A 23,831-nucleotide genomic window follows, 5' to 3' on the forward strand; every position below is an offset into this window, starting at 1 on the left:
TGCAGTAGCTGTTAATACAGTAGTTTAATGTTTTTTATATAAGCTACACAGCTAAAAGTAACTTCCTTATGTTAGGTTGAAGTAAGAACTCAACGGACACTGGGAAAGCTAAAACCAAGTTTTTTCTTCCCAGACAGTCAATACAGCTGCATTAGACAAAGACATGGTTTCACCCGTGGTAGTATACAGTTTAAGTCGGAAGTTTACATACACTTAGGTTGGAGTCATTAAAACTCGTTTTTCAACCACTCCACAAATTTCTTGTTCAAAAACTATACTTTTGGTAAGTCGCTTAGGACATCTACTTTGTGCATGACACAAGTAAATTTTCCAACAATTGTTTACAGACAGATTTTTCACTTATAATTCACTGTATCACAATTCCAGTGGGTCAGAAGTTTACATACACTAAGTTGACTGTGCCTTTAAACAGATTGGAAAATTCCAGAAAATAATGTCATGGCTTTAGAAGCTTCTGATAGGCTAATTGACATCATTTGAGTCAATTGGCGGTGTACCTGTGGAAGAATTTCAAGGCCTACCTTCAAACTCAGTGCCTCTTTGCTTGACCTCATGAGAAAATAAAAAGAAATCAGCCAAGACCTCAGAAAAAAAAGTAGCCCACAAGTCTGGTTCATCCTTGGGAGCAATTTCCAAATGCCTGAAGGTACCGTGTTCATCTGTACAAACAATAGTATGCAATTATAAACACCATGGGACTACGCAACCGTCATACCGCTCAGGAAAGAGACGCGTTCTGTCTCCTAGAGATGAACGTACTTTGGTGCAAAAAGTGCAAATCAATCTCAGAACAACAGAAAAGGACCTTGTGAAGATGCTGGAAGAAACCGGTACAAAAGTATCTATATCCACAGTAAAACTAGTCCTATATCGACATAACCTGAAAGGCCGCCGAGCAAGGAAGAAGCCACTGCTCCAAAACCGGCATAAAAAAAAACAGACTACGGTTTGCAATTGCACATGGGGATAAAGATCATACTTTTTGGAGAAATGTCCTCTGGTGTGATGAAACAAAAATAGAACTGTTTGGCCATAATGACCATCACTATGTTTGGAGGAAAAAGGGGTTCGGCTTGCAAGCTGAAGAACCTCATCCCAACCGTGAAGCTTGGGGGTGGCAGCATCATGTTGTGGGAGTGCTTTGCTCCTTGAGGGACTGGTGCACTTCACAAAATAGATGGCATCATGTGGAAGGAACATTATGTGGGTATATTGAAGCAACATCTCAAGACATCAGTCATGAAGTTAAAACTTGGTCGCAAATGGACAATGACCCCAAGCATACTTCCAAAGTTGTGGCAAAATGGCTTAAGGACAAAGTCGAGGTATTGGAGTGGCCATCACAAAGCCCTGACCTCAATCCTATAGAAGATTTGTGGGCAGAACTGAAAAAGCTTGTGCGAGCAAGGAGGCCTACAAACCTGACTCAGTTACACCAGCTCTGTCAGGAGGAATGGGCCAAAATTCACCCAACTTATTGTGGGAAGCTTGTGGAAGGCTACCCGAAACATTTGACCCAAGTCAAACAATTTAAAGGCAACGCTAGCAAATACTAATTGAGTGTATATAAACTTCTGACCCACTGGGAATGTGATGAAAGAAATAAAAGCTGAAATAAATCATTCTCTACTATTATTCTGACATTTCACATTCTTAAAATAAAGTGGTGATCCTAACTGACCTAAGAAAGGAAATATTTACTAGGTGTAACGGTTTTCTAGTGGTGATGAAAGAGAGTCGGACCAAACTGCAGCGTGTCGATTGCGATCCATGTTTAATATAACAAAAAAAAACACGAACTTACAAAAAACAATAAACGAAACCGAAACAGCCTATCTGGTGCAAACTAACAACGAGTACACATAGGACACTAAGGACAATCACCCACGACAAACTCAAGAATATGGCTGCCTAAATATGGTTCCCAATCAGAGACAACGATAAGCATCTGCCTCTGATTGAGAACCACTCCAGACAGCCATAGACTTTGCTAGACAACCCACTAAGCTACAATCCCAATACCACCACCAAAACCCCAAGACAAACACACCACAATTACAAAAACCCCATGCCACACCCTGGCCTGACCAAATACATAAAGATGAACACAAAATACTTTGACCAGGGCGTGACAGAACCCCCTAAGGTGCGGACTCCCGAACGCACCTCAAAACAATAGGGAGGGTCCGGGTGGGCGTCTGTCCATGGTGGCGGCTCCGGCGCGGGGCGTGGACCCCACTCCTTTAATGTCTTAGTCCCTCTCCCTTCGTCCCTGGATAGTCCAACCTCGCCGCCGACCATGGCCTAGTAGTCCTCACCCAGAACCCCACTGGACTGAGGAGCAGATCGGGACTGAAGGACAGCTCGGGACCGAGGCAGCTCGGGACTGAGGGGAAGCTCGGGAGTGAGAGAAAGCTCAGGAGTGAGAGAAAGCTCAGGAGTGAGAGGAAGCTCAGGAGTGAGAGGAAGCTCAGGAGTGAGAGGAAGCTCAGGAGTGAGAGGAAGCTCAGGAGTGAGAGGAAGCTCAGGAGTGAGAGGAAGCTCAGGCCGGTAAATAGATCTACCAGCTCCTGGCTGGCTGGTGGTCTCAGCAGATCCTGGCTGACTGGCAGATCCTGGCTGACTGGCAGATCCTGGCTGACTGGCAGATCTGGAAGAGTCTGGTTGACTGGCAGATCTGGAAGAGTCTGGTTGACTGGCAGATCTGGAAGAGTCTGGCTGACTGGCAGATCTGGAAGAGTCTGGCTGACTGGCAGATCTGGAAGAGTCTGGTTGACTGGCAGATCTGGAAGAGTCTGGCTGACTGGCAGATCTGGCGGCGCTGGGCAGACTGGCAGATCTGGCGGCGCTGGGCAGACTGGCGGCGCTGGGCAGACTGGCGATGCTGGGCAGACTGGCGGCGCTGGGCAGACTGGCGGCGCTGGGCAGACTGGCGGCGCTGGGCAGACTGACGACGCTGGGCAGACTGGCGGCGCTGGGCAGACTGGCGGTGCTGGGCAGACTGGCGGTGCTGGGCAGACTGGCGACGCTGGGCAGACTGGCGACGCTGGGCAGACTGGCGACGCTGGACAGACTGGCGACGCTGGACAGACTGGCGGCGCTGGGCAGACTGGGGGCACTGGCGGCGCTGGGCAGACTGGCGGCACTAGCTGCCCCATATAGGCTGACAGCTCTGGCGGCTTCTTACAGACTGACCGCTCTGGCGGCTCCGTGCTGACTGGCAGCTCCTTGCAGACTGGCAGCTCCTTACAGACTGACAGCTCCGTGCAGACTGACAGCTCCGTGCAGACTGACAGCTCCGTGCAGACTGGCAGCTCCGTGCAGACTGGCAGCTCCATGCAGACTGGCAGCTCCATGCAGACTGGCTGCTCCATGCAGACTGGCTGCTCTATGCAGACTGACATCTCTGGCTGCTTCATGCAGACTGACAGCTCTGGCTGCTCCATGTAGACTGGCTGCTTCATGCAGACTGGCAGCTCGGGCTGCTTCATGTAGACTGACAGCTCTGGCTGCTCCATGCGGACTGACAGCTCTGGCTGCTCCATGTAGACTGACTGCTTCATGCAGACTGGCAGCTCGGGCTGCTTCATGTAGACTGACAGCTCTGGCTGCTCCATGCGGACTGACAGCTCTGGCTGCTCCATGCGGACTGACAGCTCTGGCTGCTCCATGCGGACTGACAGCTCTGGCTGCTCCATGCGGACTGACAGCTCTGGCTGCTCCATGCGGACTGACAGCTCTGGCTGCTCCATGCGGACTGACAGCTCTGGCTGCTCCATGCAGACTGACAGCTCTGGCTGCTCCATGTAGACTGGCTGCTTCATGCAGACTGGCAGCGCGGGCTGCTTCATGTAGACTGACAGCTCTGGCTGCTTCATGCAGACTGGCAGCTCTGGCTGCGCTGAACAGGCGGGAGACTCCGGCAGCGCTGGAGATGAGGAAAGCTCCGACAGCGCTAGATAGGCGGGAGACTTCGGCAGCGCAGGAGAGGAGAAAGGCTCCGACAGCGCTGGAGAGGCGAGGCGCACTGTAGGCCTGATGCGTGGTGCTGGTACTGGTGGTACTGGACCGAGGACACGCACAGGAAGCCTGGTGCGGGGAGCTGCTACCGGAGGGCTGGGGTGTGGAGGTGGTACTGGATAGACCGGACCGTGCAGGCGCACTGGAGCTCTTGAGCACCGAGCCTGCCCAACCTTACCTGGTTGAATGCTCCCGGTTGCCCTGCCAGTGCGGCGAGGTGGAATAGCCTGCACTGGGCTATGCAGGCGAACCGGAGACACCGAGCGCAAGGCTGGTGCCATGTAAGCCGGCCCAAGGAGACGCACTGGGGACCAGATGCGTAGAGCCGGCTTCATGGCATTTGGCTCGACGCTCAATCTAGCCCGGCCGATACGCGGAGCTGGAATATACCGAACCGGGCTGTGCACCCGCACTGGAGACACCGTGCGCTCCACAGCATAACACGGTGCCTGCCCGGTCTCTCCAGCCCCCGGTAAGCACAGGGAGTTTGCGCAGGTCTCCTACCTGGCATAGCCATACTCCCTGTAAGCCCCCAAGAAATTTTTGGGGCTGACTCTCGGGCTTCCATCCGCTCTGCCGTGCTAGCTCCTCATAATGCCGCCTCTCTGCTTTTGCTGCCTCCAGCTCGGCTTTGGGGCGACAATAATCTCCAGGCTCATTCCAGGGTCCTTTACCGTCCAATTCCTCCTCCCATGTCCATAACTCCAGGTGGTGCAACCTCTCCCACTGTAGCTGCTGCTGCTCCTGCTGCTGCTGCCTCTGTTGCCTCTTCTCCTGTTGCTCCTTTGGGCGGCTACACTCCCCTGGTTTAGCCCAGGGTCCTCTCCCGTCGAAGATCTCCTCCCATGACCAGAAATCCTTGGTGAGCATCTCCTTTTTCGGCTGCTCCTGCCTGTTGACACGCCGCTTGGTCCGTTGGTGGTGGGTGATTCTGTAACGGTTTTCTAGTGGTGATGAAAGAGAGTCGGACCAAACTGCAGCGTGTCGATTGCGATCCATGTTTAATATAACAAAAAAACCACGAACTTACAAAAAACAATAAACGAAACCGAAACAGCCTATCTGGTGCAAACTAACAACGAGTACACATAGGACACTAAGGACAATCACCCACGACAAACTCAAAGAATATGGCTGCCTAAATATGGTTCCCAATCAGAGACAACGATAAGCATCTGCCTCTGATTGAGAACCACTCCAGACAGCCATAGACTTTGCTAGACAACCCACTAAGCTACAATCCCAATACCACCACCAAAACCCCAAGACAAACACACCACAATTACAAAAACCCCATGCCACACCCTGGCCTGACCAAATACATAAAGATGAACACAAAATACTTTGACCAGGGCGTGACACTAGGATTAAATGTCAGGAATTGTGGAAAACTGAGTTTAAATATATTTGGCAAAGGTGTATGTAAACTTCCGACTTCAACTGTACATGTACAAATGACCTAACCTGTACCCTTAAAAGGGTTTATTTACAACTTATTGAGTATAAGATGTTGGGAAAAGTTGTATAGCATAGTCCAACATATAACCCCTAACTTGAGTACAGTCTTCGCCAATGAGAACCAAGAGGGGTCTAGCTTCGTCCTTCATGACTGGGAAAGGCCTCGTTTCGAGGCCGTGAAAAATCCTACATCCATCTCATTAGATCATAACAGGTTGGTTCAACGGGGATTCATATTACTGATTTGCATCCTAAAAAAAAGGGATAGTTGTGTTTTGCTGCATAACACTTACATTATTTGTCTACTCATTAAATGTTGATCATTGTCAGGTTATTAGATATTTAAGCTTCTGTAACAAAATAACACCATGTTTATAATAACACTTTAAACAGGTAGTTTGTAAATGTGTAGAATGTGTTTGCTTTGGGTCCACATTGGTAAGTTAACTTGAGTAAATTAGACAGTCACAGAGGATTTTCTTCAGAATAACTGGTCAGAGCATGGCACTTTCCATTCACCTTCAGGCAACTTTGATGTAAGGCTTGATCACACCTGTAGTGATTTCTTCTAACCGTTACGCCCATTGTTGCTTATCCATTATTCACTAGATATATCCATGTAATTACACCCAACACAATGTTGAAAAACAGAATGCTTCCCACCACTAGATCACAGAACTAGACTTGGGCTGGACGTGATCCCAATGCTGCCACCAGTGTAGCAGAAGAAAGTGAATGCTGCAACAGGGACTCTAACCAGGGCTCATACGTGGCAAAGTAAACTCTAATGGCCGTTGCCATGAAAACCTAGTAGGCCTATGGGCAGAGGCAGTGGGCCAACAATGCTGGCATATGCCTTGTTAGTTGTTACAATAGCCTAAGTATATGACATGATTGACACAACATAATAATCATCATGAAACATCCTTGGAAGTGCCATACTGTAGGTGGAAGCCAACACACTTCATTATTTTTACATAGCCTGTTTAACTGGATTGATGTGGCTTCGTTTTCTCAGCTTTTCACTTACTTAAAACCGGTCAAACTGATGACAGGACCAATCTTTTCTCCCCGGTCCCTAAACCAAACAGACAACTTTACCAGTGTTAACTAGATGACAAAGGCATTCATTCTATGTTTTATTTATTATTTATTTCACCTTTATTTAACCAGGTAGGCAAGTTGAGAACAAGTTCTCATTTACAATTGCGACCTGGCCAAGATAAAGCAAAGCAGTTCGACACATACAACGACACAGAGTTACACATGGAATAAAACAAACATACAGTCAATAATACAGTAGAAACAAGTTTATATACGATGTGAGCAAATGAGGTGAGTTAAGGGAGGTAAAGGCAAAAAAAGGCCATGGTGGCAAAGTAAATACAATATAGCAAGTAAAACACTGGAATGGTAGATTTGCAGTGGAAGAATGTGCAAAGTAGAAATAAAAATAATGGGGTGCAAAGGAGCAAAATAAATAAATAAAATAAAATAAATACAGTAGGGAAAAAGGTAGTTGTTTGGGCTAAATTATAGGTGAGCTATGTACAGGTGCAGTAATCTGTGAGCTGCTCTGACAGCTGGTGCTTAAAGCTGGTGAGGGAGATAAGTGTTTCCAGTTTCAGAGATTTTTGTCGTTCGTTCCAGTCATTGGCAGCAGAGAACTGGAAGGAGAGGTGGCCAAAGAAAGAATTGGTTTTGGGGGTGACCAGAGAGATATACCTGCTGGAGCTCGTGCTACAGGTGGGTGACGCTATGGTGACCAGCGAGCTGAGATAAGGGGGGACTTTACCTAGCAGGGTCTTGTAGATGACCTGGAGCCAGTGGGTTTGCGACGAGTATGAAGCGAGGGCCAGCCAACGAGAGCGTACAGGTCGCAATGGTTGGTAGTATATGGGGCTTTGGTGACAAAACAGATGGCACTGTGATAGACTGCATCCAATTTGTTGAGTAGGGTATTGGAGGCTATTTTGTAAATGACATTGCGAAAGTCGAGGATTGGTAGGATGGTCAGTTTTACAAGGGTATGTTTGGCAGCATGAGTGAAGGATGCTTTGTTGCGAAATAGGAAGCCAATTCTAGATTTAACTTTGGATTGGAGATGATTGATGTGGGTCTGGAAGGAGAGTTTACAGTCTAACCAGACACCTAGGTATTTGTAGTTGTCCACGTATTCTAAGTCAGAACCGTCCAGAGTAGTGATGTTGGACAGGCGGGCAGGTGCAGGCAGCGATCGTTTGAAGAGCATGCATTTAGTTTTACTTGTATTTAAGAGCAATTGGATGCCACGGAAGGAGAGTTGTATGGCATTGAAGCTTGCCTGGAGGGTTGTTAACACAGTGTCCAAAGAAGGGCCAGAAGTATACAGCATGGTGTCGTCTGCGTAGAGGTGGATCAGAGACTCACCAGCAGCAAGAGCGACATCATTGATGTATACAGAGAAGAGAGTCGGTCCAAGAATTGAACCCTGTGGCACCCCCATAGAGACTGCCAGAGGTCCGGACAGCAGACCCTCCGATTTGACACACTGAACTCTATCAGAGAAGTAGTTGGTGAACCAGGTGAGGCAATCATTTGAGAAACCAAGGCTGTCGAGTCTACCGATGAGGATGTGGTGATTGACAGAGTCGAAAGCCTTGGCCAGATCAATGAATACGGCTGCACAGTAATGTTTCTTATCGATGGCGGTTAAGATATTGTTTAGGACCTTGAGCGTGGCTGAGGTGCACTCATGACCAGCTCTGAAACCAGATTGCATAGCAGAGAGGGTATGGTGAGATTCGAAATGGTCGGTATTCTGTTTGTTGATTTGGCTTTCGAAGACCTTAGAACGGCAGGGTAGGATTATTATAGGTATGTAGCAGTTTGGGTCAAGAGTGTCCCCCCCTTTGAAGAGGGGGATGACCGCAGCTGGTTTCCAATCTTTGGGAATCTCAGACGACACGAAAGAGAGGTTGAACAGGCTAGTAATAGGGGTGGCAACAATTTCGGCAGATAATTTTAGAAAGAAAGGGTCCAGATTGTCTAGCCTGGCTGATTTGTAGGGGTCCAGATTTTTCAGCTCTTTCAGGACATCAGCTGACTGGGTTTGGGAGAAGGAGAAATGGGGAAGGCTTGGGCGAGTTGCTGTGGGGGGTGCAGTGCTGTTGACCGGGGTAGGGGTAGCCAGGTGGAAAGCATGGCCAGCCATAGAAAAATGCTTATTGAAATTCTCAATTATAGTGGATTTATCAGTGGTGACAGTGTTTCCTATCTTCAGTGCAGTGGGCAGCTGGGAGGAGGTGTTCTTATTCTCCATGGACTTTACAGTGTCCCAGAACTTTTTTGAGTTAGTGTTGCAGGAAGCAAATTTCTGCTTGAAAAAGCTAGCCTTGGCTTTTTTAACTGCCTATGTACACTGCTCAAAAAAATAAAGGGAACACTAAAATAACACATCCTAGATCTGAATGAATGAAATATTCTTATTAAATACTTTTTTCTTTACATAGTTTAATGTGCTCACAACAAAATTACACAAAAATTATCAATGGAAATCAAATTGATCAACCCATGGAGGTCTGGATTTGGAGTCACACTCAAAATTAAAGTGGAAAACCAAACTACAGGCTGATCCAACTTTGATGTAATGTCCTTAAAACAAGTAAAAATGAGGCTCAGTAGTGCCTGTGGCCTCCACGTGCCTGTATGACCTCCCTACAATGTATGGGCATGCTCCTGATGAGGTGGTGGATGGTCTCCTGAGGGATCTCCTCCCAGACCTGGACTAAAGCATCCGCCAACTCCTGGACAGTCTGTGATGCAACGTGGCGTTGGTGGATGGAGCGAGACATTATGTCCCAGATGTGCTCAATTGGATTCAGGTCTGGGGAACGGGCGGGCCAGTCCATAGCATCAATGCCTTCCTCTTGCAGGAACTGCTGACACACTCCAGCCACATGAGGTCTAGTATTGTCTTGCATTAGGAGGAACCCAGGGCCAAGCGCACCAGCATATGGTCTCACAAGGGGTCTGAGGATCTCATCTCGGTACCTAATGGCAGTCAGGCTACCTCTGGCGAGCACATGGAGGGCTGTGTGGCACCCCAAAGAAATGCCACCCCACACCATGACTGACCCACCGCCAAAGCGGTCATGCTGGAGGATGTTGCAGGCAGCAGAACGTTCTCCAGGGAGTCTCCAGACTCTGTCACGTCTGTCACATGTGCTCAGTGTGAACCTGCTTTCATCTGTGAAGAGCACAGGGCGCCAGTGGCGAATTTGCCAATCTTGGTGTTCTCTGGCAAATGTCAAACGTCCTGCATGGTGTTGGGCTGTAAGCACAACCCCCACCTGTGGACGTCGGGCCCTCATACCACCCTCATGGAGTCTGTTTCTGACCGTTTGAGCAGACACATGCACATTTGTGGCCTGCTGGAGGTCATTTTGCAGGGCTCTGGCAGTGCTCCTCCTGCTCCTCCTTGCACAAAGGTGGAGGTAGCAGTCCTGCTGCTGGGTTGTTGCCCTCCTACGGCCTCCTCCACGTCTCCTGATGTACTGGCCTGTCTCCTGGTAGCGCCTACATGCTCTGGACACTACGCTGACAGACACAGAAACCTTCTTGCCACAGCTCGCATTGATGTGCCATCCTGGATGAGCTGCACTACCTGAGCCACTTGTGTGGGTTGTAGACTCCATCTCATGCTACCACTAGAGTGAAAGCACCACCAGCATTCAAAAGTGACCAAAACATCAGCCAGGAAGCATAGGAACTGAGAAGTGGTCTGTGGTCACCACCTGCAGAACCACTCCTTTATTGGGGGTGTCTTGCTAATTGCCTATAATTTCCACCTGTTGTCTATTCCATTTGCACAACAGCATGTGCAATTTATTGTCAATCAGTGTTGCTTCCTAAGTGGACAGTTTGATTTCACAGAAGTGTGATTGACTTGGAGTTACATTGTGTTGTTAAAGTGTTCCCTTTATTTTTTGAGCAGTGTATAATGGTTTCTAGCTTCCCTGAAAAGCTGCATATCACGGGGGCTGTTTGATGCTAATGCAGAACGCCATAGGATGTTTTTGTGTTGGTTAAGGTCAGTCAGGTCTGGGGAGAACCAAGGGCTATATCTGTTCCTGGTTCTAAATTTCTTGAATGGGGCTTGCTTATTTAAGATGGTTAGGAAGGCTTTTTTTTTAAATTACCAGTAATCTTCTACTGACGGGATGAGATCAATATCCTTCCAGGATACCCCGGCCAGGTCAATTAGAAAGGCTTGTTCGCTGAAGTGTTTCAGGGAGCGTTTGACATTTTTACAATTGATGTAAGACATTATTCTGAAGAACTCTACTTAGTCTTCTGGGGCAAAAAGTTATGGCAGAAGAGAAGCTGCATGTATCTAACTCTAGTTGACAAGCAATGACCTACCAAATGTCAGAAATTATAATATAGCCTACCAAGTGTTGAAATTATAATATAGCCTACCAAGTGTTGAAATTATAATATAGCCTACCAAGTGTTGAAATTATAATATAGCCTACCAAGTGTTGAAATTATAATATAGCCTACCAAATGTTGAAATTATAATATAGGCTACCAAATGCCAGAAATTATAATATAGCCTACCAAATGTTGAAATTATAATATAGCCTACCAAGTGTTGAAATTATAATATAGCCTACCAAATGTTGAAATTATAATATAGCCTACCAAGTGTTGAAATTATAATATAGCCTACCAAGTGTTGAAATTATAATATAGCCTACCAAATGTTGAAATTATAATATAGCCTACCAAGTGTTGAAATTATAATATAGCCTACCAAGTGTTGAAATTATAATATAGCCTACCAAGTGTTGAAATTATAATATAGCCTACCAAATGTTGAAATTATAAGCAGAAAGTTGTCTAAATTAGGGATGAAAGTAGCCAGTGGGCAATATGGTCCAGTCCGGAGTAGCTAAATAAATGATTATGGAAATATGCTGGATGGAGCTGTGCAGGTAGCCTACTTGTTAAAGTGATTTGTTTGATGATCAGATGAAAACTTCATCACACACACCCATGATATGTGAAACTGAGCAAGTGCAGACTGCGAAAAACAACCTTAAATGGGATAAGATGTTTACATCATCATATCCCAGGCATCTTACCCGGGGTTCTCATAACCGGGATACAAGCTTTTTCAGTGTATTGTAAACGGGATATGATGTTTATACTGTATGTGTCAACTCAAAAACAGAATACTTGAGTATCCTTGAATAATAACGGGATATTGGTGTGCATGTAAACGTGTTCAGTGAGAGGAGAGGACACCTGTCTGTCTGTGTTGTTAACATCACAGATACTAGACATAACCTGTGATGACTTGTCATTGTTTTTCGACATCTTCAGTTAGAGCAGGGCTGGAACAAAAACCTGAACATAAAGTGTTACCGGTCCAAGAAACTCATTTATCGCTGAAAAGTGTTTGCCTTTCATTCTGTTACACAACACTAGCCAATATATTGTTTCTGTTTGATGGTGTGAATTGGCCTCTTTTTCACTGCTCTAAATTCCATTTAGAACAGGCTTGGTATTACAACAGGCAGTATTACACTGGAGCTGATCTAGAGGAGACTTACACCTCTGCTATCACACTCACCAGCCAAAACCCTGTTAATGTGTCACCGCAGGACACACACACACACACACACACACACACACACACACACACACACACACACACACACACACACACACACACACACACACACACACACACACACACACACACACACACAGTGTCACTATTCCCGCAGCCCGGTCCCTCTCCTGTGGGGGTGCCACAGGGTTAAATTCTCGGGCTGACTGTTTTCTCTGTATATATCAATGATGTCGCTCTTGCTGCGGGTGATTCTCTGATCTACCTCTATACAGACGACACAATTCTGTATACATCTGACCCTTCTTTGGACACAGTGTTAACAAACCTCCAAACGAGCTTCAATGCCATAAAACACTCCTTCCGTGGCCTCCAACTGCTTTTAAATGCCAGTAAAACTAAATGCATGCTCTTCAACCGATCGCTGCCCGCAGCCGCCCGCCCAACTAGCATCACTACTCTGGACGGTTCTGACTTAGAATATGTGGAGAACTCCAAATACCTAGGTGTCTGGCTAGACTGTAAACTCTCCTTCCAGACTCACATTAAGGATCTCCAAAAATAAATCTAGAATTGGCTTCCTATTTCTCAACAAAGCCTCCTTTAGTCATGCTGTCAAACATACCCTCGTAAAACTGACTATCCTACCGATCCTCGATGTCATTTACAAAATTGCCTCCAACACCCTACTCAGCAAACTGGATGCAGTCTATCACAGTGCCATCCGTTTTGTCACCAAAGCATCATATAGTACTACCCACCACTGCGACCTGTATGCTCTCATTGGCTGGCCCTCGCTACATATTTGTCGCCAAACCCACTGGCTCCAGGTCATCTATAAATATTTGCTAGGTAAAGCCCTGCCTTATCTCAGCTCACTGTTCACCATAGCAACACCCACCCGTAGCACGCGCTCCAGCAGGTATATTTCACTGGTCATCCCCAAAGCCAACACCTCTTTTGGCCGCCTTTCCTTCCAGTTCTCTGCTGCCAATGACTGGAATGAATTGGAAAAATTACTGAATCTGTCTGTCTGTCTGTCTGTCTGTCTGTCTGTCTGTCTGTCTGTCTGTCTGTCTGTCTGTCTGTCTGTCTGTCTGTCTGTCTGTCTGTCTGTCTGTCTGTCTGTCTGTCTGTCTGTCTGTCTGTCTGTCTCTCTCTCTCTCTCTCTCTCTCTGTCTCTCTGTCTTTGTCTCTCTCTCTGTCTCTCTCTCTCTGTCTCTCTGTCTCTCTCTCTCTCTCTCTCTCTGTCTCTCTCTTTCTCTCTCTGTCTCTGTTTCTCTCTCTCTCTCTCTCTCTCTCTCTGTCTGTCTCTCTGTCTCTGTCTCTCTCTCTCTCTCTCTCACTCTACACCCACTCCTCTGCAGAAGGGAGTGTTTTGTACCAATTTGACTGAGAAGCAAGGAGCAACCGGGATCCACACAACCACACAGCCACAGAGCTACACAGCCACAGAGCTACACAACCACACAGCCACAGAGCTACACAGCCACAGAGCTACACAACCACACAGCCACAGAGCCACACAGCCATCCAGCCCAACTCACAGCCCGAAGCATAATTAATCCCCTCGCCTTGTCTCCCATAGCATTAACATACTGTTGCACTGCACTGCGCTGCCGACAGGGATAGACAGAGGGAGGGAGGAATGAGTGGGAGAGGAATAAGATAGGGTAGAAAGTGAGATAAATAATAAGGGACAAAGTGAAAGTGGCAGGGGGAGAGAAAGAGGGACAAAGATATTTGAACTTTTTCAAGGTGATGCCTCTGTGTTAAGTCCAGACTATAGTAAATACATTGTTCTCATATAATACCCTGTAATCGTATTTTGACGTTTTGATGTCAACATCCTACCCTGGAGGGAAGCTATGGTTCTTAACTTCAACACTCCCCCCCTCCACACACACACACACGGACACACACACACACACACCGCACCTTACCTCATTTCCTCTCCTCATCCCATCATCATCTGTCTTAATCTCATTACAGATGTCAATACTCATCTGTATTCTGCTCCCAATCAACACCCCAATTACCCTCAAGTTCCCCCAGAGTTCCACCTTAGTTCCCCATATATTACCCCTGGGTGACCTGTACCTCTGTTTACCCTGCTAACCACAGACAGCCAGCCAGCCAGGCCAGCCCTGACCCAAACACAGCCTCATTTCACTGGGTCAACTGTGTGTATGCTTGCATGTGTGCTGGGATTGTCTGTGTTATGTGTGTGTGCGCACATGTGTGTCGTTTTAGTGTTTCAGTCTGTGTGTTTCAGTGTTTGTGTGTGTGTGTGTTATCCAGAGCTTTAAACCCCTGGAAGAGATCAAACAGAATTCCATCAGTGTTCCCAGTGGTTCAGTCGGATCCGTGCGCTGCGTCTCGGAATTCTGCCGACAAACGGCAAAGCCCCCGTTACTAACGTACATTAGCACGCTCCCGTTCCTGCTTAACTCCCTGCCACGTACACACACAATCACCGCTCCGCTCACACACACACTGCTCCACGCACGCACACACATGCACTGCTTCGTTCACACACACACATTCTGCCTGACCTGATTACAGACTGATGTCTTCATTAGGGAGAAATAATTATCTGACATGTTTTCACACTGCTTTTCTCTTGTGGCTTTCATGTTTTTCTCTTCCACTGTCTGTGTCTGTGTCTGTGTCTGTGTCTGTGTCTGTGTCTGTGTCTGTGTCTGTGTCTGTGTCTGTGTCTGTGTCTGTGTCTGTGTCTGTGTCTGTGTCTGTGTCTGTGTCTGTGTCTGTGTCTGTGTCTGTGTCTGTGTCTGTGTCTGTGTCTGTGTCTGTGTCTGTGTCTGTGTCTGTGTCTGTGTCTGTGTCTGTGTCTGTGTCTGTGTCTAACTGTCTGCCTGTCTGCCTGTTTGCCTGTCTGCCTGTTTGCCTGTCTGCCTGTCTGCGTGTCTGTGTATCTTTGAGCTGAGGAAGGTTTTGATGTCTGCTCAAACTGGAGTTCAGATCACCTGCTGAGTGTCTGGAGGTATAGCTCTATCAGAAGCCTGGGAGGACAGGACTGGAGTAACACACACACACACACACACACACACACACACACACACGTTTGGTACGCAGCCAGTGAAGATGGGTCGATACTCTAAACAGAAGCTGTCATAACGTACCATATGGTGGACCGGGCTACTGTACTAGACAGCGATATTGGAAATCAATGATTGATGAAAATATCAGTGACTCCATGTCCTTCTCTGAAAGATGTATAAGATGTTTGATTGAAGACGGAAACCAATATGAGGCATGTTGATGAATATTTCAGTTCGTATTTATGGTGGTAGGAATCAGGGCTGAATGAAAGCTTAGGCTCTGATCAGATAAAAGTGATTTCTCGAGAGGAAGCGCACACTATCACCAGCATCTCTGGTCTTGGCTTTGCCTCTTTCCTCGTGTGTGCTGGAGGACGTGCACCGTTTTCTTTCAGATAGACTCCCATGCAGTTCTTATCCCGGACCTGATCAGTGTGAGGAACTCCACTAGATTACTATTGGGAAGCAGATGAGATATGCTGCCTCTCCAGGGGGTGTTTCAGTATCCTTTAGGCTTAGTGTGTACATGCAGTATGGTATGTACTGTACATACTTGGCTCAGTGTGTGTAGAGTATGGTAAGATATGTGTCTGAAGATGTTGAGTATGGAGAGTGACCTTAGCGTGTGTGTGGTTTGTAAGCTTATTAGGCTTATTGTGTGCTACAGCATAGATGTTCACGCATGTAGGAGGGTGTGCAGACCTAGTAGATCATACAGAAATCATCCTGTCAGAACTAAGTGGGATCTCTTTCCTCTCTGGGGGTTTCTCTGTTTCACTTGTCCTGAATGACATCTAGTACTCTACCATTACCATACTGTATTTGAATAAAATCTTCAACCATACCTCAAAATTAACTTTCTCTTACTCCCCTCTTGACTTCTGCATGACCCCCAAAATTTGCATATTACATCTGTGAGAACCGACTATTAAGCACTGGAGCGAATGAGGTTTCCTCAAAGCATATTCCCCAATGAAGGCGTGAACGGGCAGGCTTAAACCCTTTTGAAGATAATGTGATTTTTCATTTGGCTGATAACGACGTGTCATGGATGTTTCATTATTTTGACACGAAGCGCTTTTTCATAGATTACTGGGAGGGACAAAAATTAATCCGGCATCATATTATTACGTAATATGTAATAAGACACAGAGAGACGCAAAGTGAGGCCCTGTGATTTGTGTCTGGCTACTGTGCTGCCTGTCTGAAGGGATGTGGTGTGATGTGGTGATGCTACTGGCTGCAGTCCGACGTCAAGGAACTCAGACTATTATTGCATGTGCTGTTACTGAACACATTCTCACCTACTGTAAGATGCACTGAGAGCTGCTAGCTACTGCCTGTACGTCATACGTGATTACCTAATTCATAATAAAAGTGTTAAACTACTTAACAAAATACTTAATTGCCCTGTGCAAACACATCAGAGGGAAGACTCAACCGTTTCAGTTTCTCAAATGCTAGGTACATATTTTCAAGGCGTCTGACAGATCCCTTTGAATTTAGAGAATTAAATGAGCATCTTTCATAGTGAGAAGCATTTCCACGTTCCATTGGGGGAGAATAGGCCAATAGGCAGGGTTAGGGTTCATCTGAGTTATAGGGTGAGGTTAGCGGTGGTCTGTCCCTCTGTCTAACCTGCTGTCTGTCTGTTCATCTGCCTGCTGACTGCTCTCTGTGTTAGATCGGTAGATGATCTCTCTCTTTTTCTCTCTAAACAAATACACAGTCTCAAATTAATCACGCATGCTCTTCCAGAGCAGGAGTCATCGGAACGTTTACCATAACATTTGGACAATATGGTTCAGGTTGGTTGTGTAAATCTCTCATGGCTTTAATGCCTAACAAATGTGGGCTTGGTTGTGTGTGGTTTTGTTGCACTGTGCACTGTGTGTGTCTGTGTGTGTCTGTGTATGTGTGTGTGTGCGCTCTGTGTGTGTGCGCGTGTGTGTCTGTGTCCAGTGTAAGGTGAGCTAAGGCCAGTGTAATGGTTAAAGCCCTGTCTCAACAGGGTGATTAGGAGACTTGGTGACCCTCAGAAGCACATCATTCCCATCGCATAAGGATTGTTTTCTCAGCCCTACTGAGTCTGCACCACAGGAATGCATGTCTGCCTCTCATCTCTAGCTCCATCTTTGTTGCCCGCTTTGGAATAAGTTCCACATTGATATATATTTAGCTGTAGTAGTGAACACTTACAGACAGATAGACATCAGGAATAATTCAGATTCTATGTTCTTTATTGTAGAGATACATTTCCAATAATTCAATATTAAACTGATTGTTGACACATCAACCAGGATTAAGGGGCAGGGCAATTTGTGATTGTTGTTATGGTAATCAGTGGCTGTATCGGAGGGGGAGTGGTTTGTTCTCCCCTGGGCAATCAGCAATTACTACCAGGAGGTGTGCTCTTCACCTCTGCTTAGCAATTAACAATTAGTGTTAATACTCAGTCTCCACTGTTTTATTCAGTGGCAGTCGTGTGAGCGGCGGTTTTGTCGCCAAAACTAAGACGGTTCTGCCGAGTTGTTCTCGAGAGTTATTCGAGGGAAGGCTCCACACCATTCTCTCACTGGAGTATCTTACTCTGATCAATTACATTTTGCTGTATTGTAGCTTTGTCAACTATGTGTGTGTTTTCTATATCTGTTTGCTCCTCTCCCTGTAGGTTTTACAGACACTCCCCACCCCTTGGCTGCAACCCTTCTAATTTAGTGTACATTTAGTGTACCCTGGTTACACAACCCGTGCTGAATTCCTGGTGTGAGGGAAGAGTTTGGAACTGCCGATCTGTGGCCAAGCGCGCCGACTTCATCTCAGCCTATGCTGCCCTTCAGTCCCTAGACTTCTTGGCCCTGACGGAGACATGCTACTATTCTAGCTGCTCTCTCTTTATCTGACGTGTTCTCTCATAGTCCGAGAGCGGTTAGTTATCGCGGTGATGGCACAGGGCTACTCATTTTCTCTTTGCTCCCTCACTCACCTGTCCATCTCCTCATTTGAATTCCATGCTGTCACTTGTCACAAACCTCCTGCCAGAAACTATGTTTAGGTATTTGTTTCATTTGTCCATTGTTGATATAGTCCCAAAATGTTTTGCATGTCAGCAATCAAGTTTTCAAGATTTGTAACTTTCAAAATACAGAAGTACAGCCGGTATGCATCATATGATGCTGCATTTTGCATCTTATCGTATTTCTGTATTGCCCACCAGGGGCCTTAGAGTTCCTCAATGAACTTGACACCTTGATAATCTCATTTCCTGACAATGGCTCACAACTCATTGTACTGGGCGACTTCAACCTCCCGACGTCTGCCTTCAATTAATTTCTTTCCACCTTTCTTTCCATTCCTTTCATCTTTTGACCTCACCCTTTCCCAGAACCCTTCCACTCACAAGGCAGGCAATGCACTTAACCTCATCTTTAATAGATACTTTTCTCACTGCAACCCCCCTCCAGGTCTCTGATCACTATTTTGTTTCCTTGTCTATCTCCCTCTCTCTCAATCCTACCTACGTAATGTGCCATTGCAATCTTCGTTCTCTCTTGTCCAGTACTCTCTCCTCTTCTATCCTATCATCTCTCCCTTCTTTTAAATTCTTCTCCTTTCTGTCTCCTGATTCTGCCTCTTCGACCCTACTCCCCTCCCTTTCTGCATACTATGACTCTCGCTGTCCCCTTTCCTTCCGGCCTGCTCGGCCCTCCCCTCCTGCTCCGTGGCTGAGTGACGAACAGCTTACAGAACAAAACTTCCGGAGAACGTATCATCCTTTCCTTCCCTCCTCTCTACCTTCTCTTTCTCTGTATCGGCTGCTAAAGCCACTTTCTACCACTCTAAATTGCAAGCTTCTGCCACTAACCGTAGGAAACTATTTTCCCCAATCTCCTCCCACCTTAATCTTCCACCCCTTCCTCCTCCCTCTCTGCGGACAACTTTGTCAATCCCTTTGAAAATAAGGTTGACAACACCTTCATTCATCAGCCTATTGAGTCCACTGGTCTCACACACACACAACTCCCCTAGTCTTGACCTCATTCTCCCCTCTCTCTCCAGATGAAATCCTGTGACTAGTGCTGACCGGCTGCCCTGCAACCTGTCCACTCGACACCATCCCCTCATCTCTGAAGACCTTCTCCCATTTCTCATTTCCCTCATCCTCATCAACATCCCTGACCACTGGCTGTATTGCCTCTGACTTCAAAATGGTTAGGGTTTCTCCCCTCTCCTGGAAACCAACACTCGACTCCCCCTGACGTCAAACTACAGACCGGTATCCCTTTCTTTTCTTCCCAAAAAACGTGCATGCTGTCTCTGACCAACTCTCTCGCTATCTCTCTCAGAACGCTCTTCTTGAACCTAACCAGTCAGGCTTCAAGACAAGTCACTCAACCAAGACTCCTCTGTGTCACGGAGGCTCTCTGCACTGACAAAGCTGACTCTCTTTCTTTTGTTGTGATCCTCCTAGATCTACCTGCTGCCTTCTACACTGAAACCATCAGATCCTCCTCTCTACCCTCTCATGGCTGGGCGTCTCTTGGATTGCATCCTACCTGGCTGGCCGCTCCTCCTAGGTGACATGGAAAGTATCTTTGTCTGTACCATGTACACTCACTACTGGTGTCCAACAGGGCTTGGTTCTAGGCCCTCTCCTCTTCTCTCTATACACTAAGTCACTCGGCTCCATCATATCCTCACATGGTCTCTCCTATCATTGCTATATGGATGACACTTCTGACACCTAGTTGGTGAAGCGCATCTTTGCGTGCCTGGTATTTTGGCTATCCGCCCATCACTTCAAGCTCAACCTCTACAAGAATGAGCTGCTCTTCCTCGGAGATAGGCCTGCCCACTCCAAGACCTCTCCATCACAGTTGACAACTCCACAGTGTCCTCTTCCCAGAGTGCAAATAACCTTGGTGTGACCCTGGACAACACCCTGTTCTATACAAACATCAAAGCAATGACCCGTTCCTGCATTTTCATGCTCTACAACATCCGTAGAATACGGCCCTACCTCACGCAGGAAGTGGAGCAGGTGCTAAGCCAGGCACTTGTCTTCTCCCGTCTGGACTACTGCAACTCACTTTTGGCTGAACTCTTCTCTTGTGCCATTAAATTCTTGCAACTTATCCAAAATGCCGCAGCCCACCTGGTGTTCAACCTTCTCAAGTCCTTCCATGTCACCCCACTCCTCCGCACACTCTAATGGCTTCCAGTTGAAGCTCACATCCGCTAAAACACCACGATACTTGCCTACAGAGCAGCAAGTGGAACTGCCCCTCCCTACCTTCAGACTATGCTCAAACCATACACCCCAGCTTCGTTCTGCCACCTCTGGTCTCTTGGCCCTCCCACCCCTACGGGAGGGCCACTCCCGCTCAGCCAAAGCAAAGCTCTTATCTGTCTTGGCTCCCCAATGGTGGAACCTGCTTCCGGAAGCCAGGACAGCAGAGTCCCTGCCCATCTTCCAAAAACATTTGAAACCCTATGTTTACAAAGAGTATCTTAAATAATCCCCCAGTACTCCTCCTTGCACCCCCACTTCTCTACTAGCACTGGATTTGCTGATAGCTACTTTATTGAGGAAAAATGTACTTACTATGGCTAAGATATGTTGTTGTCCCAACTAGCTATCTTAAAATGTATGCACTAACTGTAAGTGTGATTATTGGCAGTAGGTCGAGTATGGCATTAGTCATGTAAACACCTTACTCTGCTTGTTTCAATCAGCGTAAGGTAATGATCAATTCAACATATGCCAACACCATCATTAAGTCTGCAGACAACACGTCGATGAGACAGGCTACAGGGTGGAGGTCAGAGACCTGGCAGGGTGGTACCAGGACAACAACCTCTCACTCAATGTCAGCAAGACAAAGGAGCTGATCATGAACTACAGGAAACGGAGGGCCGAGCACACCCCCATCCACATTTATAGGGCTGTAGTGGAGCGGGTCGAGAGCTTCAAGTTCCTCTGTGTCCACATCACTAAGGATCTACATTATCATGGTCCACACACACCAACACAGTCATGATGAAGACACGACAACACCTCTTCCCCCTCAGGAGGCTGAAAAGATTTGGCATGGGCCCTCAGATCCTCAAAATATTCTACAGCTGTACCATTGAGAGCATCATGACTTGTTGCATCACCGCTTGGTATGTAAACTGCTTGGCATCTGACCGCAAGACGCTACAGAGGGTAGTGTGTACGGCCCAGTACATCACTGGGGCCGGGGTCCCTGCCATCCAGGACCTCTATACCAGGCGGTGTCGGAGGAAAGCCCTAAAAATAGTCAAATACTCCAGCCACCCAAGTTAAAGACTTTTCTCTCTGCTACCACACGGTAAACAGTACCGATGCACCAAGTCTGGAACCAACCGGCCCCTGAACAGCTTCTACCCCAAGCCATAAGACTGACAAATAGTTCATTAAATAGTTAACCAATAGCTACCCTGCATTAACCCTGTTTGCACTGCCTAGTTTGACTCATCACATACGCTGCTGTTACTGTTATGTATGCTGTTGCCTACTCACTTTATCCCTATCTCAATTACCTCATACCACTGCACATCGACTCGGTATTGGTACCCCGTGTATCTAGCCAAGTTATCGTTACTTATTGTCTATTTATTCATTGTGTTGTCATTTTTTTTCTGCATTGTTGGGAAGGGCCTGTAACTAATCATTTCACTGTTAGTCTACACCTGTTGTCTACGAAGCATGTGACAAATAACATTTGATTTGATTAAAACACCTGGTTTTCTGAGCAATCTTTCTAATTATTAGTACATGTAAACAGCTTCATCAGAGTTCCAGCAGTGTAGTTGATCTGTGCATGCACCAGCAGTACAAGACTCCCTCTTGTGCACTAGTGAAGTGAGTTCGGAAAAACTGAACGTATGTATCTTAGAAATATTACTAGGGAAATTGTTCTTCTTGCAAAGCATGTAAACATTTAAATCGAATTATGACATTAATCTGACTATTCAAAATAATCGTATTATTGTGTGCATGTTACCATGCTCATTGTTGTGACTGTACTCAGGAGTGCATCGAGAGATCTGTGAGGTCAGCACAGTGGCTACATATTTTAACAGTTCCTCTGTGAATGTTCTATACTAGTAGTCAGTCAACCTACACAATACATATTGGGCTCAGAGTAGATTGAGGTCAAGAATTCAGTTCCCTCTCTAGGTCTGACTCAATCATTAGTCATGGGAAAGCCATCTGCTGCTGGCTGAAGGGGAACTAAACTCACTTTGAAACACATTGATAAAGACCTGATGCTACCTCAGCATCAGCCTCTCACACTAAGCACGTTGAGGTTAACGAATGTTTGTGTTTATCATGTGTGAAATATTAGTTAATGAGGGGTACCCCTGGTAAGTCTGAGATTTTGGCAGTCTCTCTCACACCCACCTGGTTCTGTCATTTCATGGTCAGAACCAAACCAGGACAAAATCAGATAATCTGTTCTGATTGGTCGTGGATCATAGGTGCCCCTAGCGTTCAACGGTAGTCAATGAGAGAGCAGATCGGTCATAGCAGTTCTAAACAGCACATTTCTATCTGGACACAAATGGAAAACAATATGTTGAATTGACATGATGCAGTGGTGCCTATTGTTTCCTGTTATCTGTGAGATGTACAGACTGGTTTCACCTATATAGAGATCTGTCATTTCCCCTGAGATGTGTCTGTTCAACAGTAATCAATGAGACCATCCCAGACTCTCTCTTGGAGAGTGGACAGACAATGACCTGCTCAGAAGGACACCATGACGAGGGCAGAGATCAGAGGTCAGCCTGAACAGCCAGAGTGTTTCACTTTTGCTCTTGGCCTCTGTATGTCTAACCATTACTGTGATGCTATTATACTTTGTATGTCTCACTACCCGTTCTTCTGCTCTGCAGGTTTGTTGAGCAGGCTGTCAGCCCACCCACTTCACAGCGTAAGACTGCCATCCCACTGCATGCCACAAACCTCTCGTTGACAGTTTCCCGCAGAGCGACTGTCATCCCCAGTGCAGCTCGATACTGATCGATGTGGTTTGTGTCATGGACAGTGACATTCATGGGAGCCAGGCCACTCTGGAGAAGGTCAAGTCTGCCCTGGTCTGATCAATGTTCCCATAGCCTCTCAGTCTCCACGAGCCCCTTTATGACCACACACACACACACACACACACACACACACACACACTCACACACTTCCCTTGTCCCGGTCAGAGTAATCGAAACTCAGTGATCAGACACTTCAAGGAGAGGGGAAGAGGGAAGTGACATGGCAGCTCTGGAGCACCTGCGAACCATAGGGGGTTGCAGTGATCTAAGGTCCCTGGCTTATTAGGATTATAGACAGATGTTCCCCTGTTACTCAGCCCTCTGTATTACCCTTTCTGATCACAGCCTGATAGGGTCATATAGAGGGGCGTTATTATCATATAGCTGCTGCTATACTCTGGTCTCTGGTGTCATGGGAGTTGGTCAGTTGATTGCTTTAAGGTGGATTAGGAGTGTGTGTGAATTAGGCTTGGCGGAGAGGCTGGATCACTGCGTGATTACAGAATGTTCACTGAAGGCTGTTAACTCTTCATCTTCAGCCCATGTCAAATCCTGCTGAAACACACCGGCATGCCTCC

This window comes from Oncorhynchus tshawytscha, linkage group LG26, assembly GCF_018296145.1.
Source record: "Oncorhynchus tshawytscha isolate Ot180627B linkage group LG26, Otsh_v2.0, whole genome shotgun sequence".
Taxonomy (NCBI): Eukaryota; Metazoa; Chordata; class Actinopteri; order Salmoniformes; family Salmonidae; genus Oncorhynchus; species Oncorhynchus tshawytscha.